At 39.8% G+C, this 5,998-nt stretch overlaps 1 pseudogene; it reads left to right on the forward strand.

Annotated features, from left to right (window-relative positions):
- LOC114044088 overlaps nucleotides 1-4,049 on the forward strand; it is a 126,416-nt pseudogene extending 122,367 nt beyond the window's left edge.
- The last annotated feature ends 1,949 nt before the right edge of the window (nucleotides 4,050-5,998 follow it).

Consider the following 5,998-nt stretch of genomic DNA (forward strand, 5'->3'; position numbering starts at 1 on the left):
ATAGATAGATAGATAGATAGATAGATAGATAGATAGATAGATAGATAGATAGAGGGCACAGGATGAGTTGAAGATGAAGGGGTGATATCTAAAAATAAAATTAAAGGATGAGAGAGAATTATACTGGGAGAAGGAGAAAGGGAGAGGTAGAATTGGATAAATTATCTCACATAAAACAAACAAGAAAAGGCTTTTACAGTGGCAATGAAGAGGGGGAAGGTGAGAGGGAATGAGTTAATCTTATTCTCATTGGATGTGGCTTAAGGAGGAAATAACATACACACTCATTTGGGTATGGAAATCTATCTTACCCTACAGGAAAATAAGGAAAAAGAGAATAAGAAAGCAGGTGGGAGGGGAGGGCAGATTGGTGGAGGGGGTAATCAGAAGCAAACACTTTTAAGGAGGGACAAAGTCAAAAGAGAGAGTAGAATAAATGGAGGGTGGGATAGGATGAAGGGAAATATAGTTGTTGTTTTTTTTTCACAATATCACTATATGGAAGGGTTTTGCATGACTACACATGTATAACCTGTATGAAGTTGCTTGCCTTCTCAATAAGGGTGGATGGGGAGGGAGGAAGGGAGAAAATTTGGAACCCAAAGTTTTAAAAACAAATGTTAAAAATTGTTTTCTCATGCAACTTGGAAATAAGATATACAGGCAATGGAGTACAGAAATGTATCCTGCCTTACAGGAAAATAGAAGGGGAAGGGGCCAAGGGTAGAAGTAGGGGGAGATAGAAGGGAGGATAGATTAGGGGATGGGGTATTCAGAATGCATGCTGTCTTGAGGTGGAGGGAGGGATGAGATGGAGAGAAAATTTGAAACTCAAAATCTTGTGGAAGTGAATGTTGAAAACTAAAAATAAATAAATTAATAAGAACTGTTACAAGAAAGATGGATCACACTTGCTCTGCTTGGCCCTAGAGACAGGCCTAAGGATAAGTGGAAGAAGTTGCAGAAAAATATATTTAGCTTCATGTAAAGAAGGAAGGGAATAAGCATTGATTAAGCATTAATATGTGACAGTCACATTGTGCCAGTGAGTATTGTGTCAAGTGTTGGGGATATTGAGAAAAAACAAACAAACAAACAAACAAAAAAAAAAACAAAGAAAAGAAAAATATAGTCCCTGGCTTCAAGAACCTTGCATTCTAATAAGGGAAAGCAACATAGAAAAGGGAACTGAAAAGTAAGGGTGGAAGGTGCATTTGTGGGGAGGGTAATATGGGGAACATGGTTTTGAAGTCTAGAGGAAGTCCCTAACAGTGGCAGGAGATGAACGTAGACTGGCCACCCTCAGATCTTCCATGAAATAGAGGCTCCAGGAGGAACTTGCCAATAGAAGAAAGAAGGAGGTCCCTGCAGAGGGATATTCCATGGTGAGTAGGGTGTCGAGACGGTAGATTGTTCCAGGAAGAAGAGGTCCCCAACAATGAAGGAAGTCCCAGAATGAGACAGCAGTAGAGGGACGTGGTCTTTTTTGGTTTGTTTGTTTGTTTGTTGTTGGTGAGGGCAATTGGGGTTAAGTGACTTGACCAGGGTCACACAGCTAGTAAGTGTCAAGTGTCTGAGACTGGATTTGAACTCAGGTCCTCCTGACTCCAGGGCCAGGGCTTTATCCACTGGGCCACCTAGCCACCCCGGGACATGGTTTTAAAGGCCAAAAGCAGTTAAGTGGTTCAGTGGATAGAGTTGGGCCAGGAATTGGGAAGATCTGAATTCAAATCCAGCCTCTGACACCTACTAGCTATTTGACCTAGGACAAGTCACTCAACCTCTATTTGCCTGTTTCCTCAGCTATAAAATTGAGATAATAATTACATGTACCATACAGGGTTGTTGTGATGATCAGATGAGATAATATTTGTAAAGCACTTGACACATTGCCTGTAACATAGTAGTCACTATATAAATGGTAGTGGTGATAATGATGATGATGATGAAGGTGACGATAATAATATGAAGAAGTCAGGGACAGGGTCGAGAGATAGAAATAAGGAGAACAACTAAAGATGTATAGAATAGGAACAATTGACTAGAAACTAAATGGTTACATTGTGCTAGGCACTATGATACTTCAGGAATGGACTGCCTCATGAGGGAGGGTAAAATAGATGGGGATCTGTTGAACAGTTGGACTAGACAGCCTCACTAGCTCTTTCTAAATGTGGGGATCTGTAATTCTGGTAGACAGGCTAGATGGACAATGATAGTAATTGAAACTGTGATTTCATTTGTATAGGAAACTTCTAATACCAATGAATTTTAGTTGAATACCACTGAAGTTTAGTTTAATATGACTGAAATTTAGTTTTAAAAAGTTGCCTAGAGCACTGTGAGTTTAAGAGACTTTGTAAAAGGTCACACAACTAAATAACATACAGCTAGTATATGTCAAAGTCTACAACTGAACCCAGATATTCCTGGTTTTGAAGCTAGTTCTCTATCTACTATGCAAATATCAACACTGATTTTGTGTGTGTGTGTATGTATGTGTGTGTATGTTTGTGTAGAGCTCACTTTTCAAGAATTGTCAATGTTTTACATCTTCTTACATATAATAATGAATCATATGATTTTATAATTTCCTCCAGGAACATTCATCTGCTGAAAAGTGGGAATGTAGGAGGCATATGGTAACTTATCCCTGATTGGGTTAGCAGTATAAGTATTGCACAACTTCCATTTGTTGATCAGAGCTGCTCCAGTCCAGGACTACTGGAGCCCTAGCCATAGTCCCTTCCAAACTGCCACTGTGAAAACATTCTTTCAGTGCATCAAGGCAGACATGAAGTTCAACAGCACAGGACCTCTTGAAACTAGCAAATTTCATGGGGGAAAAGGACCCCAAGGAAAAGCTGACCCAGTAAGTAACCAATCAACCCCACCAGGGACAGACCAATGAGCCAGGCTGCAGCATAAGCAGTCCAAGGTCCCAGGGACCCATGTTCCAGGATGCTATTCAGAACCAGGTGAAGAAGAAATTACAAGCAGAAGTCACCATCAGTGGGTGCACTGAATCTTCTGCAGGAAATGTGTGGTAGCTGAGGCTAAAGAGGAGGGGTGCACCAACCTGTCTGTAACTAGGGTTTCTTTTATTTACCCATTCACTGGACCACCCTGGGAAAGGATCAGAGGAATAACCATATCACAGGCTCTTAGTTAGCACTCAGGCCAAGATCCAGTGTCTGTTTCCATTAGGAAAATCTATACATTCAACAAGAACTGAGAAAAACTGAAGTTGGGGGTGAACACCATTGCCAAATACCTGGACTACATCCATATTCATCCATAAGAGAAGAAATATAAGAAAATCAAATAGCAAAACAAAGTGTTTCAGGAACCGACCAACTGCCTAGAAGGGGCTAATGAGTTTTTTGAGGCCATCGGGTTTGAGAAGATGACACCAGCTATTCCAGAAAAAGAAACCTCAGAAGAATTTTATGTGCTGAATGAGGATGCAATAGCCCAAGTGGAGAAGCTGGAACAGTAACAAGGTAACCCTGCAGAACTACCCATGCTGACTCAGCTGGCCTGGCAGCCATGAGTTTTCAAACTCTCTCCTGCCCAGTTTGACCTACCTGGACACTTCTTCAACTTTCGCAGCAGAGGAGCTCAAACAGGAGAAGAAACTAAGAGTGGACACCATGGAAGGGCTGTGTAAATTTCAGATCTAAGCCATAAGGGAGAATGACGAACAGAGGAAAATATGCAAATCTGCCTATACCCTCTTACTGGTCCACTTTCCAGAAAGGCACGTCCTCCAGGTTACCTTCTATACTTGAGAGAGGCTGTCTGCACTCTACAGCTTTGTGAAAGAGGCACTGCAGAGTGACTGGCTGCCTTTTGAACTGCCTCCCACAGGTGAGCATAAATTGTTGGATGAAAATTCAGTTTTCAACTAATGTGGACTACTGCCTTTAGTTCTTTTAACTTTCACTGGGGAGTCAACTGTCATGGCAGAAATCAAGGCATCAGGAGCTGAGTAGTTCCTAGGAACTCTGAAATCTGAGCTTTGTACTACTGTTAAAAACCTTGCATGAAATAAAACCGGGGTTGGCCTCAGCTCCACGGGTTATGTCTCATGTTACTCCCTTCCTGTACTTCTTCACCTTTGCCTCTATCTCCCAGATTCCAAGTGGAAACTATTTGATTCTCATGGACATTCCCCTGAGAAGCAAGGTGCAATGTAGATGGAATAGTTTCAGAATGAGGAGAGTTGTCCTCTACACATAGGCAGATTAGGATGTGTGGCAGCCATTTCCTGACACTTTGGTTTGGGAACTAGGGTCATAAGAACTTTCCCTGGGCCCAAAAACATGGCTGGAGGTTTCTCACCTATCTTGGGAAAAACAAAAAACCTGAATTTTTTGTATACATGATTTCAAAACTTGCTCTAAGTAGCTATTACTGTGCAATTTATTTAACTTAAGGTACAGTTTGAGTAGAGTGATGCTGGTCATTGGAGGAGCCAGTCTAGGGCATGAGGGAATGTCTTCCTTGACTGATGGGATCTATTTCAGAACTAGGTTCAGTTACTCTGTTATGTTCTTGTATATAAAATGGAAAAAAGAAGCAATTGGTATGTCACTACATGAGAGACTACAAACACTAAATTATGAACATAATTAAACAGAATATTTGAAAAAAGAATTTGCAAAACTAAGGGGTCTTGGGATTCAAGGGCATAGGGGAGGGCATTACTGAAATTATTGATCATAAGAGTAAGACTGACTAAGGAAGGAAATGAAGCCGGGAACCTATGGTTAGAGAGATCAAATCTCACATCATACTAAGCAGAAAAGTATTGACATTGTGCTGGCTCTTTTGCTATCCTGATATCAACCCCTTTAGAGGCCATAGTTTGAACAGCATTTAGGAACTGTGTCATATTTTCTATTCCTTTGCCCACTCCTAGTAGTGTCTATGATGAGCTAAAGTGGAGATGCCAACTCCTCCATGGAGCCTTCCTGATCTACCCTTCATCTTAACAGTTACACATATTCAATCTTTCTCAAATTACCTGGAACTAACTATTAATCTGTGTAATTTGTGTGCACATTATATGGCCCCAGGAAGGCAGAAGCTCCTTGAAGGTAAAGTCTGTTTTATTTTTTTGTCAGTGTATGTGCAGCCTAACACAATTCTTTTCATGTAGTTTAATAAGTATTTGTCCAATTGAATTCTTATTGAACAGTCCCTGTGTCTTGTATTATTTCATGCTAAAATCTTTCTTGCAGATGCCTTCAAAAACATTTTTCAACTCATCTACTGGGCACAGTATTGTAATGTTGAAATACTCATATATTCCCTTTATTCTTGTAAATTAACATAGAACCCATGGTAGTCAGCCCACTATTCTGATTAATGTTACTTGCAGAAAATGCCAATCATTTTCAACAGAGGGTTTGTGGTGATTTTTTTTTTATTTCCATCTTAATAGTATTTTCCCCAATCACATTTTTAGCATAATTTTTTTACAAGATTTTGAGTTCCAATTTTTTTTACCCTCACTCCTTTCCCTCACCTCTTCCTAAAATGGTAGGCAATTTGATATAGGGTATACATGTGATTACATGTAAAACATATTTCCATATTAGTCAAAGTTATGAAAGAAGAAACAGATTAAAAGGAGGGGACATGAAAAATAATAAAGTAATTGAAAAAATGCATCCATCTGCATTCAGAGTCCATCAGTTCTTTATCTGGATGTAGATAGTATTTTCCTTCCATGAGTCCTTTGCACTTGTCTTGGATCATTGTGTTGCTAAGAGTAGAGTCATTCATAGTTGATCTTCATCCAGTATTGCTGATACTGTTTACAATATTTTCCTGGTTCAGCTCATTTCACTTTGCATCAGTTCATACAAGTCTTTCCAGGTTTTTCTGAAATCTGCCTGTTCATCATTTCTTACTGCACAATAGTATCCTGTTACATTCATATACCTCAGCTTATTCGGCCATTCCCCAATTGATGGGCAAAAAAAAAAAA

The sequence above is a fragment of the Vombatus ursinus genome, unplaced genomic scaffold (assembly GCF_900497805.2).
Source record: "Vombatus ursinus unplaced genomic scaffold, bare-nosed wombat genome assembly UNPS02014772.1, whole genome shotgun sequence".
Classification (NCBI taxonomy): Eukaryota; Metazoa; Chordata; class Mammalia; order Diprotodontia; family Vombatidae; genus Vombatus; species Vombatus ursinus.